The sequence below is a fragment of the Symphalangus syndactylus genome, chromosome 10, assembly GCF_028878055.3.
Source record: "Symphalangus syndactylus isolate Jambi chromosome 10, NHGRI_mSymSyn1-v2.1_pri, whole genome shotgun sequence".
Classification (NCBI taxonomy): Eukaryota; Metazoa; Chordata; class Mammalia; order Primates; family Hylobatidae; genus Symphalangus; species Symphalangus syndactylus.
Genome location: NC_072432.2, coordinates 37,486,295 through 37,513,112, shown reverse-complemented (window position 1 = coordinate 37,513,112; position 26,818 = coordinate 37,486,295).

The window sequence follows — 26,818 nt, the reverse complement described above, 5'->3', positions numbered from 1 at the left end:
AGTAGCTATAGGCATAAGATTTAAGCAATAGTTCTCAAAATTATCTTAATGCCCTACATCTAGAAAAATTAGTTATCTGTATGTTGAAATGAAATTCATACATGTTATGCACCAGTAAGTGTAACTTTCTAAAAATTTAAAACAATATCCTAATTATTATAAAAAGGAGATATAAAATATATTGATGAGGTAATATGTGTTTCAATGTTACAATAAAATAACATGTATTTCAACAGGTAAATGCACAGACAAGACTATATCTGAAGGCATCAATGTAATATAAAAGAAGTACAAGAAAATGTAAGTGTAGAAGTCCAAGAGGTTACTGGAATTAGAATCAATGATAGGGTATTTCCCTAATATAAATGACGAGTTAATGGGTGCAGCACACCAACATGGCACATGTATACATATGTAACAAACCTGCACGTTGTGCACACATACCCTAGAACTTATAGTATAATAAAAAAAAGAATCAATGATAGGATATTTAATAACATGGTAGATTTGTTATGATGGTAAAGAAAAAAAGAAAAAACCTTAAAGTAGTTATTAAAAATTAATTAAATAATTAAAAAGCAAGTAAAAATGCAGAAGTACATTTTTACAAATTAGCTGAGCCTTTCTTATAACACTTATGTCAAAAGAATTTACTCAGTGTGTCATGTTATGTAAAGTAAAAAATGCATCAAAGAAAAGATATCTCTTACTTTAAAAATCCCAACATATGACAATGCATGAAGAAATATCTTATATAAAAAAGCCTTTGGGCATACAGTGGATTATCACTCAGTAATAAAAGGTACAAACTATTGATACATGCCACAACTTAATTGAATCCCAAAGGCATAATCCTGAGTAAAAGAAGACAATGTCAAAAAGTTATATACTGTATGATCCAAGTTACATGGCATTCTTAAAAAAGACAAAGCCTATACTGACCTTAAAGAAAATAGATCACTCATTGCCAGGACTCAGGAGTGAAGTGTGTGACTTCCCTGAGGGACAACCTGAGAAGGATTTTTGGAGCAATGGAACTATTCTGTATCTTGGAACTGTTCTGTATCTATACACTTGCTAAAACTCATACTGCTATACAAACACACACATACACAAAAGACACCAACTGTACTGTATGTTTATTTAAAAAAAGAGACAGTTGTATTAGTCAGGGGGTTCTTCAGAGAAAAAGAACCAATAGTGTGTGTGTGTGTGTGTGTGTGTGTGTGTGTGTGTGTGTGTGTATGTGTATAATAAGAGAGATTTATTAAAAGTAATTGGCTCACATGATTATGGGGGCTGGTAAGTCCAAATCTGCAGTGTGTGACAGCAGACTGGAGACCCAGGAGAGCCAATGCTGCAGATAAAGTTCAAAGACAGTCTTCTGGAGAATTTCCTCTTGCTTGGGAAGGCAGGCCTTTGTTCTATTCAGGCCTTCAACTGATTGTATGAGGCCCATCCACATTATGAAGGGCAATCTGGTTTGCCCAATATTTGCCAACTTTAACGTCAATTTAATCCAAAAACATCCTCCAAGCTGACACATAAAATTAATTATCACAACCCTGGATGCAATATCCTTCAATAGGCAACTAGAAATTAATGGTAGATTGGAAAAAAAAAAGGAATATAAGAGGTCAGGATAAATCAAGATGCATCCAAAACATAAATAAATAAATTATTTCAACATAACTTTCATGACATTTATTACCAACTGACTTACACATTTAAGTGTTTATGACAGAAAAAAAAGAATTTTTGAAACAGACTTTATTAATTACATTTAAAACAGAATTTATTAACTACATTTAGTGATATTCCTGGACTTTTTTCTGTCTATTTATTGAATAATGCTTATTTTTAAGTCAATCTGTTAAGGAAATCTCAAATTTTCAAATCTCTTTCATTCCAAGTAGTGGTCACTTTGTATGGTACTGTGTTAACTGAAACTGAGTATATCAGAATTGTGCAAAGCAAGGACACAGCTTCAATACGCACAGGTTTCAGTTAACATGGTGCCATGCAAAATGAAGACTGCCTGTACATATTTGACTGTTACAGCTACAAATGCAAGCTGACACGGGTGTATATATTAGCAGCTCTAATACCACAAATAGCATCATTGTCAGTGATGTGCATTTCCAAAATTGTAAATCATTCTTGGTAAATTTCCTAACAAAACAAAGAACAATTCATTTTTAGTTTTCATAGTGTTTGCATTCCTAAGAAAATTGGTATGTATTAAATGTTCAAAAATTACTTTATATGTATTTCCCTAGCTCCCTGTCTGCTAAATGTCAGAAGACCTCTCCCCATACTGTGAAACATAAATTCAACCCCCACCAAATTTTCAAAATACTTCTAAGAAAGGATACCCTCCAACAAAATCACCACTTACAGCTTTAAGAAGATACCATAAAGACTACCCACTTAAAGTCCTAATACAAATTAGACTATATTAAATTTCAGAAGACATTTTTTATACATATAATGACTGGACAAAGCAAGTATCTTAAAGTTTAGGGGTCTCTGACCTTTAACGTTCAGATTTAAATTGCTCATAAAATCTTGGTCCATTAGCCATTCAGACAGAGAGAAAGCCTACCTTTGTTCCTCATATATAGTGAATGCTCAATAAATTTAATTGAAATTCAAGGCAGGCAAACTTGGTTTTGCTTAAAAAAAAAATTGGGATAATTGGTATGGTAATTCCTAAACTGACTTCAGTATAGGGGAAAATAATTCACTCAAAAACCACAGATTTTCTTTCGTTTCTTTGGTGTACTACTAGTTTCCTTTTGCTGTTTTACATCAAAACCAGTAACTCCTGCAAACCCTATTTTCAAGGTAATAAGCAGAATCATAGGAGAGGTTATGGCCTTAATAAAAACCAACCCAAGGACAGATTAAAGGTAAAAATCTTGGCTTTGAAATCATGCATTAAATGCACCATGTTATTCAGCTCATGACAATAGATACTTTGTTGTTGTTTTGTTTTGTTTATTCAAAAATTTTATTTGCAAACTAAATTTCCATAATACATTGCCAAGAGAGTATAATTGTTATCTATGTAAATGTTTGTGGTAACATACTAAAATAGCAATTTACTACTTCAGTTATGCTTCTGATAACATCATTTCATTTTGGATCATTCAAAGACAGTTGGGTCCTTGATTATAAGACACAGTCTCTATTTCTAGAAAAATAAAGTAAAATAAAGAAATATGCTTCTAAAGAATTGTTTATCACTTGATAATTACAGAGCCCTTGAAGCTATTCTCTATATTTCAAGAACTCTTATTTTTTTTTCCTCGGGATCAAGCAGTTCTTTGTTTTAATTTATTTTCCTCTTAAATGCCTCCTGCTATTTAAGCAATAATTCCTTCCAAATCAATTGTTAGCAGCAGTTAATGACTGGTTGGTTAATTAATAGCTCAAAGCAAAGCTGAGGGTGTTCCGTGTTCTAACAAACCACGAGTCTAACTGGGGTATTATTGTTACTATACCCTGTAATCAGTGGCTTCTCACAGCATTGTGGCCACATATTACTTTATTTTTACTAAACAGGATGAGTTAAATGGGAAATAGGTGACAGCATTATAAAATCAGTTACAGTAATACACATTTTCTAAAATTATTTGCATGTCCAGATTGATTTCTTATTTCCATAGGATGTGCCAGAAGGCAGGGGGGTGAAATGTCAGCTTGTACCGGTTAGTAAACTCATTTAATGGTAGCAGTTTCCTCTCTTCAACCCTCCAGGGCTCCAAGCCTGATTATCTGCAAAAGCCTCATGGCATTTCAAATGTTTTCTGATTCAAAATTGTGGCACTGCACTTACTGACAGCAAAAGGAAATAAACTGTGCTGCACATTTTCTGCCTGATAAACATACGGTTTACTTAACAACACCAGATATGCCTTCTGTATAGTTAATAGACGGGATATGTGCTTAACAATTACTGCAAGAACCTAAACATCAGGCTGGGCACGGTGGCTCACGCTTGTAATCCCAGCACTTTGGGAGGCCGAGGCGGGCGGATCCCAAGGTCAGGAGATCAAGACCACGGTGAAACCCCGTCTCTACTAAAAATACAAAAAATTAGCCGGGCGTGGTGGCGGGCGCCTGTAGTCCCAGCTACTCGGAGAGGCTGAGGCAGGAGAATGGCGTGAACCCGGGAGGCGGAGCTTGCAGTGAGCCGAGATTGCGCCACTGCACTCCAGCCTGGGCGACAGAGCAAGACTCCGTCTCAAAAAAAAAAAAAAAAAAAAAGAACCTAAACATCAAGAGTCCTCAAATGCTATTCCTAACACCTCCTGCCTTGTTCTATGTGACCACAGGGAAGTAATTCAGCAACTTTGTGCTTTGTTACTAAGAATTCTAACAATCAACCAAAATCAAAGACAGCTATTCCAAAAATGAGCCTAGAGATGCTATAATGCCCTTGAGTTTTGCCTTTATTAGAAATATATTGATAAATGTATTGCATGGAAATAAATGTCAGGCATATATTTTGTGATTTACTAAAGTAGTGCTTTCATTGTTCTATATCGTCCTTTCAACTACCAACTCCTTCAGATGATATTGAAATGGAAAATGTTTCCTTATGGCTCTCGCAGGGCGTGCGATGGGGGTATGGCTCACTTCTTCGATGCCCTGCTGCTCAAACCCCTAGGCGGAGCGTGCAGACGGATAGGTTGTGGGGCTCCAACCCCATGGCGGTGTCTAGGGGTGAATGTTTACAGCTCCTGAAGCCCCAGTGGGCGTGTGTTACAGGGTGCTCTTTTAGTTTAGCTGTCCATAGGCAGCTTGTGTTAGTCAGCTCAATTAGACCCTCTGCCATATCACAAAAACAGAGGACTTTCTGTATCCTCGGATTCTTGCCTTGGTGTACCGGAAGAACTGGATCACACCTGGAGAATGAGTGCAAGGTTTCCTTGAGTAGAGATAGCTCTCAACAAATGGGGGAGCCAGAGGGGAGGAAGTGGGAAAGTGGTTTTCCCCTGGAGTTGGGCCACTCAGGGGCCAGGCTGTTCTCCAACTGCCCCGGCTAAACTCTGCATTGTTCCACTGGTCGATGGCCTCCATTCCTGCCAACGTCTGTTGGTGTGCTTTTCTGCCGACATGCTCCCCTTGACGTCCTCTCAACGTCCAGCCACTTGTGTCTCTGTCCACTAGAGTCTCAGGGTTTTTATAGGCACGGGATGGGGACATGGAGGGTCAGGGTGGTCTTGGAAAATGCAACATATGGGCACGAAGGCAAGAGTGCATGTCCTCACCTAGGTCCATGGGCACAGGCCCGGGGGCTGAAGCACTAACCAGGGACCTGCTTTTCTCTACCTAGCACTTCCCTGTCCCCTCCCGTATCAGTACTGGCAAGATAGCTCTGACTTTATCGTTTATTCCTCTGTGTACTTACAAAATGTTGCGATACCAAGGGTAAATCTGTGTGGAGTTAGGGTATAAACATTAGTTAATATTCTGCCTTCTGTATTTCAATGTAATAAACTATTGCCTGATGAAAGTTGCAATATCACCATGTAATAAGTCCCAAATCCGAATTTCAGGAATTTGCTGGCAGCACAGTGTCATAGGCTTTCAGAGATGATAGTGGAAGAGAAAAGTTGATGGAGCTAGAAACAGTAATGAGAAGTATAGACTATTCCTGGATAGAGAACTCTGAAGGGGAAAAGAGATGGAAGATAAATAATCACTGAAGAAAAAAAAAAAAAGACCACAATAAAGATTTCGTCAAATGTATAGCAAGTAAAAGTCACATTCATGTCATATACTCAGTCTCGTGAAAATCACAAATAATGCTTTTGGCTGAGTCACAAAGTAAGTAAAACCCAAAGCTTGTGTCCCCTGTTCTCTGACAGTATTTCAAACTTGGTTAGCAAGCTGTTGCCCAGATTTTTGTTAAAGGTTATTCATTGAATCTCCAGTCCAGGTATATTTTATTATTTTCACAATTTCTAAAATTTCATTGTTCACTAAACTGCCTCAAATTGCCAGAATAAGCAAAACATGTCCATTAAGATAATAAATGTCCAACAAGCTTCCTGTCTGCAGAGATGATTAATGACTTAAAAGATTAAAATATCCCCAGAAATGACTTTTTAGCTAAACCAAGTCCCTAAGTGAATTACCCTCCCATGAGTCTACCTGTAATGGTATAAGCTTTGAAATATGATGTTTCTATCAGAAATATAATAGATATTCTCTACTTTGCAGCCATTTGAACAGCATTTTCAGATTTAGGGGGAATAAATTTATTTAAATTTTGATAGGGGTTTATTTTAACTTTATTAATACTACCATTATATTAATGGACAAAAATAACTTCTGCTTGCAGAGTATCTAAGCTATTCTAAGTGCTGGTCCTTATTTTATTTAACCCTACAATAAATCTGTCTGGTTAGTGTTTTTATATACATTTTATTGTGCATACCAAAGATACGAAGGTGCAGAAATATTAAGTGTTTTGGCCAAGGTCAGCCAGCTAGCAGTGAGCAGAGCCAGGATCCAAACATAAGTCTGCCTGACTCCAACACTGTTATATCGAATAAGTGGCACTGACCCTTGAATCTCACATCAATCTCTAAATCAGAATGTGTTACTTCTGATGATGACACAATCATCCTTTCTTTCAAGTTCCATTCTTGTACAATTTTTGCTTTATGTTTTCCTAACTTCTAGGTCAAACCATAGAAGTGTCTGGAGCAGAAGACATAAGGAATGCAAGGGCATTCTTGCCTTCTGCAGTCTTCAGTTACGAATCACATGGCTGACCCTGAAATAGAATTCCCCACCTTAAAGCTCATTTTGATGGCTCAATGGAAACCTATGGCCAAACAAACCAAAAGTGATCAAGATATGGACCCAAGTGCCATAAGAGCACTCAAAGTTTATTTTACTATATTCAGAAGTGCTCAGGGCTCGTTTTACCATATTCACTAGGCTTTATTGAGAATCAGTGATGGGGAAGTATGCCTTACAGTGCCCTGCAGAAGAACTTGGTCTAGTAGTTCCACTGAAGGAAGACTGAACAGTTCACCTGAGGCATTCACAAATGAGCACAATGCAATAATGTGAGAACCACCAGCAACCTTTGGGACTTCTAAATGATCTTGGCAATAATTATAGCTGTGAGTCTTGAATCAGCAATAATACTTCTACATTTCTCAAAGTAAGGGGAACAAAAACTGTATACATGTTCTACTTGTATCAAAGGCAGATATTTTTCTTTTATTAATCCTGCTTTTCTTTCATGTCAACAACCTAGACTTCTCTGCTTTAAGGCAGGCTGCCATGTAAGCCTGTCACAGCTATTAATTAGCTATGGGTTAAAAAGCTAAGCATAATCTATGACTGTGAATTTAGGATCACCCTGTGGTAGAACATGCAGCAATATTTTAGTCAGTTGGGCTATGTTTACTTTATGTAAGAATGCAAGAAGAAATAAGCCATACACAATAAATTTATTTCTCACATACAAATGAATCAATATATTTGCCTTTGGGACCACGTTAATTATTCACACAGTTTAGCAAGTATTCAAAATACTGCAGCAGTGGAAACTAATGCAATAAAAATAATTTTCACACGTTTTTCATTTTCTGTGAGAGTTGTTCTTCCAATTCCCTTTCTAAGTGTTTATAGTTCATAGAAACTGTTTAATATCTAACAAGTTGTTATTTAGAGAAGTATATTTTCTATTCCTTCATATTACATCATGGGCAAATGATAATCCAAGAATGTGTTGTTGAAAAGTAAAGGAGGCAACTAGAGTTTGTTTGCAAGTTTCCAATTTGCAAAAGAGAAATTTCAGGCTATGGCTCAGCTTTAGAAAGGAAAAGAAGTCAGGCCCAGACTGAGGGGACAAACATATTGGGAGGGGCTAATGACTGGAGTAGTGGATTGCTTGGCCTAAGTTTGAATCTTAGGGACAGTTTAAAGAGCAGACACAATTAAAGCAAGCCACCAACTGGGAGAAATATGCTCCTTGGCTAAGTCTACATTTACCCATTTATATTTGACTACCAGTGAGTGTGGGAAGAAAATGGAGGAGGCAAACTCAGGGTAAATCATGTCACAAACACTGGTAGAGACATCCAGTTCCGTTCACTCAATTAGTTGAGGAAATATGAGCCATCTCTTTTCTTTTTATGCATGAGCAGAGAAAAAAGTCACTTTACCCTGTTTTTATGTGAATAGCAATCATAGATATTTAAGTCTGTCCTAGAACAAGCAAACAAACAAACAAAAAGGCAAATCTTAATGATTTCACTCTGTTAAACTGCTTTTCCTAAGGTGTGCCTTTCATAACGATGGGTGTCCAAAAGTTATGCAGTCATAGCCAACAGAGTATACTCTGCAGAACTGAGAAAGAGTAGCATTCAAGAGTTTCACTTAATTTTGAATATGTCCAAGTTTTTAAAAACCACTTATTAAATAAAATATATCTTCCTACCTAGAAAAGCATCCTGTAAAACCACCCAAAAAACCAGATTGGAATTTTGAATTCTCAGATGTCTTGTTGCATGATGGAAGGCAACAGGCTCAGGATCTATGTCCTGGACTGTGAAGCTTGCGGAAAGTTATTTTCTAAATCTGCTCCAATTTTCCAACGTGATTTCCAGAATGTACAGATCAAAACTTAACAGATTATGCTCTACTTCTGAAAGAAAAGAGGTGTATACATATTTTGGAAAGATATCTATCCAAAATAGTTTCAGCACTCCAAAGAGTAATTTTTATTTGTCTGAAAATGCACTTAGAAGAATAAGTTCATTCCTGAGTAACCAAATAAATGTGAATTAACTGGACTTAACAAGAGTTGGGCTAATCGCAAACATACATTAGACATTTCTTGGCTTTTACATGTTATCTCATTGCCACATGAAAATATTAGTTTTGTTTTGTGGCATCCACAGTCACAGCTTGATGAGGCTGACTAAAGAGCTTTTTTTCTACAAGTAGCTTTCTTTATAGAAAACGCAAAACTCAAGTTTTTTTGTAGTTTAATTTTTAAGTATTTTTTATTGTCTTTATTTTTTCTTCGTTTCTTTTTTTTTTTTTTTTTTGATGGAGTCTTGCTCTGTTGACAGGCTGGAGTGCAGTGGCATAATCTCAGCTCACTGCAACCTCTGCCTCCTGGGTTCAAGTGATTCTCCTGCCTCAGACTCCCTAGTAGCTAGGACTACAGGTTCGTGCCACCATACCCAGCTAATTTTTGTATTTTTAGTAGAGACAGGGTTTTACCATGTTGGCCAGGATGGTCTCCATCTCTTGACCTCATGATCCGACCACCTCAGCCTCCCAAAGTGCTGGTAGTACAGGTGTGAGCCACTGCGCCCAGCCAATTCATTTCTTCTTTAATTCACTCTTTCATCACCTATTATTTATCGGGAACTCCTTCAGGTATGAGATCTACACATATGAAAAAGATGAATTTTTGCCTTCAAAGGACTTATAATATTATTTGACCTACCCAGGTTTAAATATTTACATTTGATAATATTCAAATGCTATAAAAATGTCTAAATACTTTCTCAAGAAAAACTGAATTACAGTAGTTTGCAGAGATTTTATAACAGCAAGGCACAATTTGAAGAGTTCAGCTTCATACATGGGAAAGCAACATTCTCAAGCAAGCCAACAGCTTCAATTGGGTTAATACTATTAGGAATTATTAAGCCTGCCTCCCTCCTATGAGTAACTAATTTGTATTGAGCACTCATTATAAGCAATTCTAATTTTCATGTTTATTATCTTACTTATTTCCTCATTAGAACTACGTAGGATCAGAAGCCTCCATCTTTTCTCACAGGAGAGCATTATTTGAGACTAGCAGCTTTGGAAGAGTCTCACAGCTTTTTAAATGTTAATTCCTGGCTAGAAAAAAAAGTTTAATTCTATGTTCTGTACAGTGTGTAACTCCATGTCATTGCTCAATAAATGTTAAATACCAATAATAACTATGGTGGTAATCAGAATTTGTTTTCATATAAACTAGTTTGTCTCAACCTTGCTTTTACCGTGTGTCTCCTAGTAATTGTCTGGCATTTTCCCTGCTATTCTTGTCTTTTTTTAATTACATCCTACTGACATGACTCTTAAAGCATCTTGAAGCAAATGGAAGAAAGGCTTAATGGTTTCTACACAAAAGGAGCAGCAGGACACAGATGCCTAGCCGTCAGAACAATAAACTCAAAAGAAATGGGCAGGATCTTGCTTTGCTTTCATTCCTCATAAATGGAAAAGAGGAGGATGGGGGAGAGTGAGAGTACAAGGGAGGAAGGAAGAGGAATTTGCTTGCATAGGTTTACTGATGAGGGCAAACACAATTTTCTTTGTTTCAGTTTTATTGGGAAGAGTTGGTACGTTATATAATTCACAGACACAGCATAAGGCATTTGCTTAGGGTTGGGTAAGGAAGAAGAAGATGTGCATATAAATGTCATTTGTTGACAGATATTGAGATCTATCTCACATGAAACACACTTGTGGCCCAGTGGAGAAATATAAATTTCACCCCATCTCCAACCTTTGAGTTGCAGATTGGAAAATAAATCATTTTCAGAGACCCATGTCTGGTTGTCGGGGCTTTCTCCATAGCACCCTGGATTTCAAAGGTCAGGTAGACTTAAGAATACTGAAGTAATGCGAACTGTTAAAGCACCATTGAGACCATCTTAACCTAATGGTTAGTAGCACTAGCGTTGGGACAATATAGCCTACCATATGCGCTACTTAGGTTACAATAGAGTTGCTGTAACTATATATGAAAATAAGGAACATACACTGACAGCCTATTATGTGCACTTTTGCTTGTGCTGCTTCATATGATCAGGTGGCAAACTCTGTAAGGAAGCATTCCCTTCATCATTTTCCAGTTGCAGAAACCATCTAACAGAGAAGTAGCATTCCTAAAGCCATAAGTAGCCAAGCCAGGAGTTCTACTTGGGTCTATCTGACTCCATATTCAGTGTCCCTTTTGTTAACAAGTGCTAGTGAATGATTTGAGAAGAAAAGGAAACAAGGTTAAAAACTTGATTTCGTATTATTCTGGCCTTGATAGGAATGAGATTTACAATTTGTGCTCCTGAAGAGGTTGTGTGTGGTAGGGATGAGAGGGAATGGTGGGCCTCGGTAGGAAGTAGGAAACTTATGTTTAATGACTGCATGTGTTATCTTCTCCTTCGCCAACCATATTACAATTTCTGTAGAGTATCACAAAGGTGGTGGAGTCAACAAGAATGAACAGAGAAGTACAAAATTATCAACACTTAGTGATCCAAAGAACAGCACAGGACCGGTTTTCAGTAGGTGAAGAGCAGTCTGTAGAACAACACTTCGTATGCAGTGGGCAAGCCATTTACCCTCATCTGGCCTGAAGAATATCTGCATATCTGCTCTTTTTTTGTTGTTTAATTTTGCTGGTTATTGATTAGGAGACACAGCCATCTTCAGCCATTGGAAATTTACACTTTCACTTCTCCTATTATCACTGTCTGAAATGCCTTTTTTAAAACATTTTTCTTGGTGAAATTATGGTTATTCTTCAAGTTGATCCTTCCTTGGTCTTCAGTCTGCCAGCAAAATTAATAATTCTATTAAGTATTTTATTTCTTCTCCATTAGAAATAGATTCTTTATTAGATAATCTAACAGAGAGGTTGTAAAAACTATTTCCTCCACAATATTTTGAGCAATTCAGGATGTTTAAATCATATTTACATACCATGCTTTGGGCATTCTGCCTACCTAGTACATAACTGATATTCAAAATATAAAATTTAAAAAGTGAGTAAAATTTCCATTGTCGTTAACTCTGGTTAAATAGTCATGGAGGCCCATTTATTAACAAAGGGCATGCATTGGTCCAGCTGGAATGAATACACTTTTATTTTACTGTATTTTATTATATTTCATTGGTTACTTCCTTGAGGATTGATGTTTAAATTTAAAACTGGTTTCATTCCCCTAAAGGTCAAACATTGGGCAAAGATTATTTAGAACCTTCTAAGCTATAGAAAGAAATCCCTGAAAAAACTTACGTAATCTTCCAAAGTCAGTACATAATGCTAAGCCCATTCATACATTCTTTAAACCAATATTTATTAAGTTTCTGCATTATACATAAGGAACCTATCACTGCACAGTTGCGGTCCCTGCCTTCAGAGAGTTTATAATTCAGTGGGAAACATGGACATATTAAAACTTACAACAATAGTTAATACATTACAAATGTAAAAATGTAATTGTGATAAGTTCTATAGGAAATACATAGATTGCCATCTAAGTATATAAAGGAGGAAATCATCTTCTTTGGTGAAAGGGGATCTTAACAAATAACATGAGGTAAAATCATGGAAATAAATTTAGAAATTACTGCAGTAGTCTAGGAAAAGATAATGTTAACTTGGGCTACAGCTATGACAGTGCAGATGCCCAGGGTGGTGGGTACATTAGACACATATTTCAAAATCAGAATCTGTAAGACTTTGTGATTAGATAGGGAAGAATGATGAAAGATAGGGAAAGATTAGATAGGGAAAATGAAAAAGATAGTAAGGCTGCCTCTCAGTGAATAATGATAGCATTTACTAAGATAAAAAATAATGATAGGGGACAGTATATGGAAGTGGAGTGTGCAAGGATGAGAAATTCAATTTTGGACATTATATTGGGAACTTCTAGCCATGGAGAGAAAGAGTGTTTATATGAGTCATAAAAAATGGAAATAAAATGATGTAAATAGAATTTTTGTCAGCCTTTGAATAAACTTTTAAAACAATAGTCTCCACTATTCTTGAGAAGACTGTGTAAAATGCAGTGGACTAATGCCATGCAAGGCTTTCCCAAAATTTTGAACACCTCACGCATTTTGATAGGTTTCTATATTTTGAATTCCACCTCCCTAAGTTAAAATTTTAAGAAAAAGTCTTTCCCAGCCTCTTTTATAGGTAAAGTACAGACATGTGCTTTAAATTCCATCAATCAGATGAATCTCCTGAGACTTTGATTTAGAACTGAGCTCCTGAGCACAGGAAGCCAGGCATAGATTTTTGTCATGTGCTGGAATTGTTTTGAAGTCAGTGGTGGCAGCAGCAACCAAATCAGGCCAGTTCAGAAATGAGGTTCTATTATTGCTCCTAAAAACTTACAGCCTGTTTCTCCAGTTCTCCCAGTGATTCTGAGAACCATGTAATGTTCCCTAGTAACTTCCAATCTGTTTAAAGAAGAAAGAATTATTGCCTTCAACTAAAACAATTCAGTCTGATTAATATAGAGAGTGATAATTAATACTCTATTTAATACATATATAAAAACATGTATACTCCAAAACATAAAAATACCACACAGAGATGCTTTTACAAAAATAATAATTTTAACTTGATAATTAGGTTCATAGAATTTAAAGGAATACCACCAAAAAAAAGGAAATAAACGTCAAAAATTGCAGGAAATAAATACAGAAGATAATCCTAATAAGTCTATTTATAGTTCATGTCTAAGAGACAGGAAAGAAAAATGGAAAGATCTATGTATATAATTCTAAGTTAACAGATGGAAAATTATTACATAACACAAACACTCACACTAGGCTTTCAAATTTTCAATTTATATCGAATCCAGGAAATGGCTGCTGTAGCAAAGCCAACATGTAAAACGTGTGAATGGAATTTGATATGTTGCAACTGGTATGCATAAATTAAGACATTTTCCAATAGGTGTGCTTACCTAAAAACAAGAAATTGGTCTTGCCCAAACTATAATTAAGAACAAAAAACATAAGCTTTTTAAAAATCTAAATGTTCTTATTCCATCTAATTCTTCCCAGCTACACACAATGCTCAGCCAGCCACCTGAAGTCTGCTCAAAAATGACATGCCAGTCTAACAAATCCTGAGGAATTTTCACCAAACCAGCAAATCGGGTTGGAAATAATATTTTGCTGTCTTAAAACCAGATGCAGATTGTCTTAAGAAGAACTAATATTTATTTATTGCCATCTACTTGTCCAACCTTGCATTAGCCAATTTCTTTACAGTATCTTATAGATGAAGACGTGAGGTTTAGAAAAAATTACCATCACACGACTAATAAAAGGAGAAAATTTGAGATTCAAACAACTGGCTTCAAAGCCATACTGTCTCTATTGTACCACACCATCTCTGTCAAGATGTGGAAGTGTCAAGTGGTAGACTCTGGCTCCTGCTAGCTAATGCTTCTGACCTGGTCTTCCCCACCAAGACTGCCCTCTTCCTCTGAAAATTGAGTAAGAAGAGCCTAGTTCCATGGTTCATTTTTCCAGCTGTGGTTTGCCCCTCATGCTTTAGCCCTGCCAGGGCTGAGCCTGTTTTCAGCCTTTGATGATTGCTCTCAGAATGATCTCCTGAATCAATCTGAGCTCTCTACCTCACGCCCCAAGTATGTCCTTTCTGTATTTTTTGTGTATGTTTCCTATCTGCTCTATTCCATCTAGATCCCCCTTAGGTACTGTCATAGGCATCAAGGTAGATTTTTCACTCTGTCTTGAATCTATTTAAATTTGGGAGGGCAAGGGAGGGTTTTTGATTTGACCTTGATGTTTTGCATTTACCTTCAACAATTTCCTTTCACTTGGACCAATGCTTCCAGAATGCCAATGCTATGGGGCTAGAACTCCCCTAAACTCTATTCTAGAATAGCAAGTATTAAACAACTTTGTGACTGTATGTATTTATACACGTTGACATATATTGTAACTAATATAATAATGTCTACTAAATGAAGGATCCCCAGTGTGATTATAGCATCATCAAGTGACATTTATATTACTTTACCTATTACAAAGCACTTTCACATTTATTGTCCATTGTTAATTGTTAGGTAGTGGATATGTGTATTATCCTGTTATTACAGAAAAGCAAAGATCCAAAGTATTAAATGACTTACTTAATGGTACAGAGTTAATAGCAGAGTTAGTAGATGGATCTGGGTCTCAAATTTGAGCTTCTTGATCCCAAACTTTATCTTTCTGGAAAGTAATCAGCACTTATGACAAGTATATTTGCCAGTGAAATCCACGCAAATGTATTAGTGAAATATTCAGTTCCTGATAATTCAGTTTTAATGAGTTTTACAAAACAGATATAAAGAACAGAAAAATATTTCAGCATAGGTAAAAAGTTATTAATTCTTCTCTGAAGTGCAAGTCAACAATATCAGTGTTTTTGAAAAGCTCTAAATGTATCTTGACAGTTGCGAGGCTGGTTTTTCCACATTGGCAATTACATGGGATTGAAGCTGAATTATTGACAGACATAGGGGACTAGAAATATTTACATCAATATGTACAGGTCTAACACATCTATCTCACTGACGTGAAATTCTTTCTTTCTTTCTTTCTTCAACAATAGAACCCAAATTTCCAAATTAATCCCTGAAGAAGTTTATAGTAGAGAGTGTAACTAATAGGGTAGGGCTGTAATAGAATTGAATGTGAGGTTATGAAATTAGCTATTAATAGAGTTCAGAGAAAGGAAGAGATTGCTGTGATCTGAGTAGGAACCAGCAAACTATAACTGATGCATCAAATCTGGCCTACCATATGTTTTTGTATATAAAATGTTTTTGGAACACAGCCACACTCATCCACTTACTTATTTTCTATGAATGCTTTTATGCTGGAAGGACAGATTTGAATAGTTGCAACAAAGACTTGTTTTGGCCCCGAAGTCTAATCTTTACTCTCTGATCCTTTTGAGATTAAGTTTGCTGACTATTGTTGTGTAGTAATTGCAGAAGATTTTATGGAGGTATAAGAGTCACGCTTAGGTTATTGAGACGGCTGTAGAAATGGTTGAAATGAGGCAACTCAGGCAGAGAACTAGAAAGGGCCGAGGCACATTAGTAGGCTGTGACTGAGGATGATCAAAAGATAGTAAAAAGTATTTATTAGCTCAAATGGAGGACTGATAATGGGAACTGAGGGCATGTACATTTGTAGAGGTAGAAGGATACTATTTGGAGGCCTTTTATGCCAAGCTAATTAATATCACTTTTTCTTGAAGGAGTTCATCAGCAAACCACTAAATGTGTAACCCAATTAAATTCCAGTGTTCTTGTAGCCCACTTCTGAATTGAGTGTATTCAAAGAAAATAGTCCAGAAACAAAATTTTTTAATTTCAATTAAAGGAAATCAATTTTTTAAATATTTTTCTAAGAGGATCAAAAGGGATCCCATTTGCAATAAAACCAACCCTTCAAAACTCCCCTTTTCATTTTTCACCTATTTTCTTACCTTCCTTACTTTCTCCCTATCCCTAACTTTTCACCTTGTATTTCTCCACGCCAACCCATACAACACTTGATATTATCTTCCCCACACTTCCCTGATTTCCTTGCCCTTGGCTTCATCTCTCCTCCTTTTTTCTGTTCACCCTCCTCCATTAATATATCATCTCTGCTTTATACAATCTTGCAGGCCCTAGAAAAGATTAGACTCTCTCTATAGGAGGGACATTTGACCTTTTTTATACCATTGAATAGAGAGTCTGGTGAAGGTGAAGTCTACGGGCGTTAGTTCAGAACAATTTTGTTTTTTTTTTTTTTTTTGACACAGTTTTATTGTGTTACCCAGGCTGGAGTGCAGTGGCACAATCTCAGCTCACTGCAACCTCTGCCTCCTGGGTTCAAGTGATTCTCATGCCTCAGCCTCCCGAGTAGCTGAGATTACAGGCATACGCCACCATGCCTGGCTAATTTTTGTATTTTTCGTAGAGACTGGGTTTTGCCACACTGGCCAGGCTGGTCTCAAACTCTTGACCTCAATTGATGCACCCACCTCGGCCTCCGAAAGTGCTGGGATTACAGGTGTGAGCCACCATGCCCAGCCAGAACAATGTTTCTAAATATCTAAAATAAAATATACATCAGACCACAAAGGAAACTAAATATATTGATATATAGTTATCAAAATATTAAAAACAAAACTACATCATAGCAATATAGATTATTTATTAATACCTTGAGTAACAAAAACTAGTGATAGGATTAATAACTCCTATAACTACAAAGTCATGATTAGTAGAAATAGTATGTTGAGATATCTGTAATAATCAAAATATGATATATGAATATCTATGATTTGTTTTCTTTTTCATTAGGAGTAGATGGGTATGCCTGACAGTAGTGAATATCTATGATTTCTGTCGGTGAAAAGCCCTAGGAATTATTAATATTACTGTGGTTTGTTGCTACTTACATTTATAATTGAAAATGTTTAATTTCAATTAGAGTTCAGTGAAACCAATGATGAAGTTTTTTTACCTTCTCTGTTAGATCTAAGTTAAAAACTCTTTTTTTTATTTTGTGAAATATATATATATATATATATATATATTTTTCCTTATCCCAAATTTTCTTTTTTTATTTTATTATTATTATACTTTAAGTTTTAGGGTACATGTGCACAATGCGCAGGTTTGTTACATATGTATACATGTGCCATGTTGGTGTGCTGCACCCATTAACTCGTCATTTAGCATTAGGTATATCTCCTAATGCTATCCCTCCCCCCCTCCCTCCACCCCATAACTGTCCCTGGAGTGTGGGAGTGTGATGTTCCCCTTCCTCTGTCCATGTGTTCTCGTTGTTCAATTCCCGCCTATGAGCGAGAACATGCGGTGTTTTGTTTTCTGTCCTTGCGGTAGTTTACTGAGTATGATGATTTCCAGTTTCATCCATGTCCCTACAAAGGACATGAACTCATCATTTTTTATGGCTGAATAGTATTCCATGGTGTATATGTGCCACATTTTCTTAATCCAGTCTATTGTTGTTGGACATTTGGGTTGGTTCCAAGTCTTTGCTATTGTGAATAGTGCCACAATAAACATACGTGTGCATGTGTCTTTATAGCAGCATGATTTATAGTCCTTTGGGTATATACCCAGTAATGGGATGGCTGGGTCAAATGGCATTTCTAGTTCTAGATCCCTGAGGAATCGCCACACTGACTTCCACAATGGTTGAACTAGTTTACAGCCCCACCAACAGTGTAAAAGTGTTCCTATTTCTCCACATCCTCTCCAGCACTGTTGTTTCCTGACTTTTTAATGATTGTCATTCTAACTGGTGTGAGATGGTATCTCACTGTGGTTTTGATTTGCATTTCTCTGATGGCCAGTGATGATGAGCATTTTTCCATGTGTTTTTTGGCTGTATAAATGTCTTCTTTTGAGAAGTGTCTGTTCATGTCCTTTGCCCACTTTTTGATGGGGTTGTTTGTTTTTTTCTTGTAAATTTGTTTGAGTTCATTGTAGATTCTGGATATTAGCCCTTTGTCAGATGAGTAGGTTGTGAAAATGTTCTCCCATTTTGTAGGTTGCCTGTTCACTCTGATGGTAGTTTCTTTTGCTGTGCAGAAGCTCTTTAGTTTAATTAGATCCCATTTGTCAATTTTGGCTTCTGTTGCCATTGCTTTTGGTGTTTTAGACATGAAGTCCTTGCCCATGCCTATGTCCTGAATGGTAATGCCTAAGTTTTCTTGTAGGATTTTAATGGTTTTAGGTCTAACATTTAAGTCTTTAATCCATCTTGAATTAATTTTTGTATAAGGTGTAAGGAAGGGATCCAGTTTCAGCTTTCTACGTATGGCTAGCCAGTTTTCCCAGCACCATTTATTAAATAGGGAATCCTTTCCCCATTTCTTGTTTTTGTCAGGTTTGTCAAAGATCAGATAGTTGTAGATATGCGGCATTATTTCTGAGGACTCTGTTCTGTTCCATTGATCTATGTCTCTGTTGTGGTACCAGTACCATGCTGTTTTGGTTACTGTAGCCTTGTAGTATAGTTTGAAGTCCGGTAGCATGATGCCTGAAACTTTGTTCTTTTGGCTTAGGACTGACTTGGCGATGCAGGCTCTTTTTTCGTTCCACATGAACTTTAAAGTAGTTATTTCCAATTCTGTGAAGAAAGTCATTGGTAGTTTGATGGGGATGGCATTGAATCTATAAATTACCTTGGGCAGTATGGCCATTTTCATGATATTGATTCTTCCAACCCATGAGCATGGAATGTTCTTCCATTTGTTTGTATCCTCTTTTATTTCATTGAGCAGTGGTTTGTAGTTCTCCTTGAAGAGGTCCTTCACATCCCTTGTAAGTTAGATTCCTGAAGGGGACCCTGAGCCGCGGAGACCCCCGGGAGAGGCGACAGACCCCCTCTCCCAGAGTAGGAGGGCTTTGGGCCAAAAACTGTTAAGAGAGTGAAGAAAGAGGGGAAATTAAACAAGCAAAGGCAAAAATGCTTTTAATAGGTATGGGAAATCGGGGAAGGCTAGGAACTCTCACATGGGAATAACTTTTTAACCACTAAAATTTCTAAGTAGAAGAATAAAATGATGACAATGGGGCTTTATTTTGTATGCTGACGGCAGCATAAAAAATATACTGGGAAAAGTAGATGTAAATAAACAAGGCAAAAAAGCTTTTGCAATATTCAATACATGAGGTAAACTACATTGGTTGCATTAAGTTTGGGGGAAAAACAGATATTACTTGAATTTATCAAGTATTTTGTTTAATTAGCTGACATGCTTAAATCAGGAGTAGGTTATGATTAAGCAAATGTTTCCAAAGAATATTGAATATTTTGTTTCACAAAATAGTTGATTCCTTCAACTCTTCTATACACACAGAGAGAGAATACACAACTAGAGAAACTAACAAGGTGGCTAGAAATCTAGTGCACTGAAATTATTCAAAAGGAGCTTGTTAAAACATTGTTTCAAAATATAGGCATTTTGAACAATGGTTTGTTTGCATATCATGAAATAAATATTAGAGTTGGAGTTGAAGTTCCCACTCTCATTTGTTAACTATGTAATCTTAGGCAAATTCCTCTAAAAATCAGTGTTTTCCATTTTTTACATGAAAACAATACTAATGATATTTATCTCTATAGCCTACAGGGCTATAGAGAGAATAACTACTTCGTAAACGCAAAAGCACTAATCATGGTATTGGATACATTATAGTTACTCAATATGGGTTGATTGTATTTGGAAAATAAGAGTGTATTAGATCCACGGATTAAGATGCTATCATTTAAAGTTATCTTCAAATGAAAGGTCTCCCATGTTCTCCTTTTCTTCTTGGATAAATCATGTGTTTGTTGTCCGAGAAAGAAAGTTATAATTTGGCTACCCATAAAATTTCCTTGATCCTGAGACAATACTAAGGCTATAACCTGTAAACATTCAGAGTATTAGAAAGCTGAATATCTAAATAGGGTACTTTGAAAGAATTTTGATTACATTGTATACTCCCATATTATTGGCTTGGTACAAAATAATTATACTCTTTGAACACAAGGTTTCCATGTACCAACCCAGCATTTCTGAAGCTGCATAGTCTCTGTGAAGACAGAGCTTAAGTTACAAAATGTGGTTTCACATAGTTCTACGGATAACAAAAGTCAGGGTTAAAATAAGGCATTCAAGTACCATGCAAAAGCTGGCGATGCAGCACAGAAGGGGGCGGGAGGGGGTGGCTTAAACTCTACAAAATGTACTGAAAGATGTGCTCAGTTTTATCTGAAAAATAAAAAATAGTAGCTTTTACACTTGTTTTCTTGGAAAGGGAATCAGGTGATCTTCTGCCAAGATGTAAAGAGAACATGCACAATCAGCCTTCAAGACTCTTTCCAGAGGATATGTATTTTGACAAATTAATCATTTTTAAAAATCCATGTGCGTTCTGCACTGAGAGAAACTGTTGGCCACTGTTCCCTTGATTGACCTGAAACCTTTTTCGTGTCAACCTTGTTTCACATTGGTTTCTCTGCACATTTGCTCATTTTGGCTACATCTTTATACCTTCCAGATTTTATAGGTCATCAGCAGCTTCCTGCTGTCCATTACTTCAATTGAGAAAGACAGAACCATATAATTAAAAATTTAAGCCAAGGTGAAAAAATGTATGGTTTGTCTTAGTCTTCTCTGGATATTAGCCTCCTCGAACTCAGGTACTTTCCTGAGTTTGCTGAGAGGCCCATAGGCCACAGCTGGTCACTCACATGACTCCAAAAAAAAAAAACATATCAAATCCTGTTCTTTAATTTTACCTATTGTCATGTCCCTCTGTTCACGGAGGTAGATTTTCTTTAAAGATTCTTTACTAAGACCTCATAACCACAGGTTTGTTACCACTTTTCTGCATTCTCCTTTCCAGCTCGCATTTCAAGAGAATCAGAGAATCCTCATGTTCTTTTTGTAGCCCACACACTGACATGGAAACAACACTATTTTCTTCTGCTCCAAAAAGTTTGCATAATTGCAAGAGCTGTGTGTGGGAGCTGTGTAACCATGCTGCCACAGGATGAAAGGCAAAGGCAATTTTTGTAATTCTGCTACCATTTAGAAACACAGTATTGTAAATTTGCTGTAAAGGGATCTCGAAAAATATCTAAGACAGAGGTTACAAATTCAAATGCATTTTGAGTCCAGGTAGGTAAAATTATCATGTAATGTTGTTATACATAAGACAACAGCATAGAGGGGCCTCTGGTGAATTTTCTGCAGTCATTGAAATTAATTAAACACTGTGCTATCCTAAGAAAACCTGTAAATGAGCCACATTCTGGCCATTGCACATGCCAGCTTTGTGACCCGTAACTGGTCAAACTGATCTCCTCCTATTCACGTAACCCTTGGTGAAGAATATACCCTCTCTATCATGTCTTAGAAAGCAAAGTACTGATATTACATTAATGCTAAGAAAGTTCTATGTCGCACCCAATATCCAAGCCAAGGAAAGGGCCTGCAGGTTTTTTTTTGTTTGTTTTTTTCTGAAACATTTCTCTAGATGTCATCATTTCCGTTTTCAAGACACAATTACAGCAAAGATTTTAATCACCTTGGATTTTAGTCTACCACTAAAACTTTCTAACTGCATCTCTACCTTCAAAACTTTATGCTGCACATAACCACAGAAACCATTTTCTTAAATGTAGTGTGATAATACTGTTTCCTGGCCTAAAAGCCTACAGCTGACTTCGGTCATTCCTTATGCTCCTTCTAAATTCTTAATCATGAAGAAGGTTCCTTTTTGGCACATCTATTTTCAATTATGCTTCTTCTTCTCTACTCACATTTGGATCTGTCTCTTGTGTTATACAAGCTTGCTTAATACCCAGACACAAGTCCAGTGTCTGAATTTGGGCCCATTTGTACTCACTCTCTCCTCTCAGGAATGTCTTTCCTATTCCTTTTTCATAAAACTATGCCCCTTGCTCCTTCAGCACATCATTCAAAACTCAAGATCTCAACGAAAAAACTGCAGGCAAACTGCAAAGACTTTGATCACATAAGCCATGCAAGCATCACCTCGGCACTCCTGGACATACAGAGTTTTATCTATCACAGTTATACACTTAATTACACCAATTATACCATCAGAAGTATGAAGTGGTGGCTAACTATGAATAATTGAAGTCAGGCTGGGTTCATATTTTCACTTCTTACTAGCTGTGTGGCCTTGCGCTAATTATTTAACTCTCTATTTTTAAATTTTTGTCATTTGTAAAATAAAAAGGTATCGTGAGATTCATTCATTCATTCATTTAGTAAATATTTGTCAAGTATCTGCTCCATGCCTGGAACTGTTATCGTTGTTAATAATACAACAGTAAAAAATAAAATAGGAGAGAAAAATATCTAACCTCATGGAGCTTTTGGTTTAGTGGATTGTAGGAAAAATATATCTTAACGCCAAGATTCTCACATAGAAAGCACTAAATAAATGTTAGCTACTAACAATATTATTAAGTTAAAATTGTATGGTAATGAGGAAATTAGTAAATGTTTCATGGAGAAAATGTAATATGGTTTTGGTGCTACCTCTGCAAGAATTTTGTGAGCATTGAACTAGATGTTACATTTAAAGGACTTAGCATAGTGCCTGGACCATAACTAACAATTAGTAAATGGCCATTGCTGGTGTAGCTATTGCTGTTGTTATAAATGAAAATGTTTAAAGTATTCCCTTCCCTAGTATGGTATGAGAAAGTTTAATTTGCATAGTCACTAATGTTGTTGTTGCAAACGTCCTATGCTACCTTAGAAAAGGAGAAAATGAGACATTTCCAATGTCTCACTAGAAATGTCTCATGTCTCTAATGTCTCATTAGAAATGTACTTCATTAGAAATACTAGCTCACTTGGCCGGGTGCAGTGGCTCACGCCTGTATTCTCAGCACTTTTTAGGGCCAAGGTGGGTGGGTCACCTGAGGTCAGGAATTCGAGACCAGCCTGGCCAACATGGCAAAACCCCGTCTCTACTAAAAATACAAAAAAATTAGCTTGACGTGGTGGCACACACCTGTAATCTCAGCTACTTGGGAAGCTGAGGTAGGAGAATTGCTTGAACCCCAGGAGGTACAGGTTGCAGTGAGCCGAGATTGAGCCACTGCACCCCAGCCTGGGTGACAGAGCTAGACTCTGTCTCAAAAAAAGAAAAAAAGAAAAAGAAAAACCTAGCTCATAGGATTCTTCACTGATGCCATGTTTGTTGCTGATCCTATTGCCGTAGCCACTTTTTAAACTTATTCATGTAATGAGAAAATCGCAAATTTTTTTTAATACCCCTTTGAGCATGTCAGTGATTGGGCATCTATGACAAAATACATCTTCCCTAGACCAAATGTGACAGAATCTGTTGAGCAAAGTGCTGCATGCACAGAAACAGAGAAGGAGCAGGTTCAAGAGAATGTGTTCCAGAGATTCAAGAAACACTATTTATTGGCAATTTTGTCTAGATCTGATATGTTTAAATCTGAATCATAAGACAGCATTGATATCAAGTAATTACTTTCCTTTAGATCAAGGTTACTAAGGGAAATAGTCTTGACTTTGAACCACATAGCTGAAGTAAAAAGGGAACTTGTTTTACAGATAAGTTGCCTCAAGGCAAAGGTAGGATGAGAGACAAAAGGTTCATTGATAGAGAAATAAGGCTTGCAAGTGGCCCCCCTTTAAGGCCTTTATGCCTTTATGAAAGAAATTCTACATCTTGCAAACTAAACTGACTGAACTTACCTCTGAGATTAATCACTGGAGTTGTCAAAAAAGCCTTCTCTAAACTATTTTAAGAAGACCTTGGGTATCATCTAACTCATTCCCTCACTGACTCATTTGACTCAGCTGTCACTCATACCATGTAGAAAGAACCTGAAATGTTCCCTCATTTACTTCTTACAAAAGCCCCATTTTACTAATGAAGTAAATGAAGTTTAGTAATATTGAACGTATTTCTCAAGATTACCTACCTGGCAAGTTGGTAGGTATAAGCCACAATGCAAACCCTGGTCTGTTGAGCCAGTGCTTTATTCTTGTGGCTCACTATGGTTTGGGGATTGCTTTACTAGTATGAGTGTGGGGGACTTCCACCATCACTGCCACTCACTGGAGTTTCAAGGCTCTGTGCTCCTTTGTTTGGGCATAAGAGTGTCACAGGAGCATGTCCTAATGGTGTTCATATAGAATAAGTCAGATGAGGGTGGAGCAAAAGCTCAGGATTCTAATGACCTTGAACTCTGTTGCATGTCACTGGTGATGGCAGTGGCTGTTGACACAGGAAAGAGTGAACCAAGGGGAAACTAACTTGCACTAGGCTCTTGAATGAAGTATTGGATGGCATTGACTCAAATGATATTTGAACAGTCTGCAGAGGCTGATTCAGCTCATACACAACTCCTAGGTGCTTTTTCCTGTGCATGTTGCCTATTTAAGTCTGGTGACACTCTAGACCGTTGCTATTCTAAGTGTGCAGCTATGTTACACCTGGAAGCTTGAAAGAAATGCAAAATCTTGGGCTCCAATCCAGGCCTCCTGAATCAGTGTTTGCATTTTAGTTAGATTCCCAGGTGATTGATATGCACATTAGATTTGAGAGGCACTCCAGTGTGTTGCTTCTATACAAGCCTGAGATACAAGAAATCTTTGTGAGGCTGTCTATGGTCTCATCTGTATAGGCCTCCTGACAAACTCTCAATCTAGCTGCTGTTCTGGGAATCTGCCTAGTAAACAGAACCCAGCTTTCCACTCCTTTGGAGACAGCAATCCTTCTATTCCTATTACCTGCCCCCTTTCTCCTCTTTCCAGCTCATAGGATTTTTTTTTTTCTACTCTGTGCAGGCCCTAGCCTCTTTCTAATGTTTGTCTTAAACATTTCCTCCATTTTTGCTTAGGTCCACTAAGGGCTTAAATGCTTTTGGAATGAAAGAACCTGAGAGATTAGAAATCTACCTCTGATTTCTACCTTGCCTCAACCTTAAGCTGAAGGAATTAAATAGAACTAATTTCCTGCCTGAATTAGGAAAAAATAAACAAGTAAATGGGGAACATGATTAATTTATCAAAGAAGTATTCACCACACTTACATCTGATACATATGTTTGAAGCATGTTCTCAACAGCATATTTCTGCTCATGTCATTGCAGTTTGTAGATTTCTATAAACAAAGGCCTATGCCTTTCTACCTTGTGTTCACATAGATGCTAGGAACATACCTGGATAATTCTAACTTAAAACACCTCTGGCTCTGAGATCACTCAGCTAGGAAGTGAGCACAATTCCTTACACTTTGAGCTTATGGGGAGGCTGACCAGTCTAGAGAATAGCAATGAGTGTGCTGATACTCATTACTTACTGTCTGTCACAACTCTGTCACTTACTGCCTAACTGTCACTTATACCTGAGAGAGATTTTGTTTGTTTGTTAGTTTGTTTTTGAGACAGGATCCCACTCTGTAATGGAGGCTGGAATGCAACGGCACAATCATAGCTCACTGCAGCCTCCAGTTCCTGGGATCAAGTGATTCTTCTGCCTCAGCCTCCTGAGTAGAACTGGAGGTTCTCTCCAGTTGGAGAGCTGGAACTACAGGTATGTGCCACCACACCTCGCTAATTTTTTTTTTAAGTAGAAACAGGGTCTCTATGCTGCCCAGGCACTGATCTTGAACTCCTGAGTTCAAGAGATCCTCCCGCCCAAAGTGCTGGGATTACAGGTATGAGCTACTGTGCCCAGCCTTGAGAGAGTTTTCATGTAAATGTTACTATAGTGTCTGTCATATGGCATGCCTGATAAAGTTTAGCATCTGTTATCATTTCTGAATTACTACTCATGAAACATTGATTTTCACCTGTGGCAACTGAAATACTATGAACACTAATCTAGACTTTTAGTTTTGAAAATTATTATATAAAATTTTTAGTTGGCACCATCATCGTAATACTATGTTTATTAAGCATTAACTGTGTGTCACATTCTCATACATTATCATGCATATTCCTCACAATTCTTGGGAGACTGTTTCTATGTTTATCTTGCTTTTTCACCTAATCACCAAACTTATTTCTTCTTTTCCTGGGCACATAACTAGAGACTAGATGGGAAGCCACCTTTGCATGTTGGTGTGGTCACGTAACTAAATAGGGTAGAATGTGTGAGGAAAAAAGATTTTGCTACCACGAGGGCTGGCTCATTAACACTCAGCATATACCATCCCATGTTCTTTCTTTTTCCATAGAAACCTGAGAATTATATGGTAAAGATGGAGGAACTACAAGTTAGGTGGAGTCACCCAGTGGAACAGGAACAACCATTTTATGTTTTACTTAAGTGAGAAATAAATCCCTACTGTGTTAACTTTCTGGCACGTATTTGTTACAGGAGCCAATCTGACCTTAATTAATTCACTTAAGAGGTTAAGTGGCTTATCTAAAGACACACAGCTTATAACTGAGGACAGCATATACCAGATCT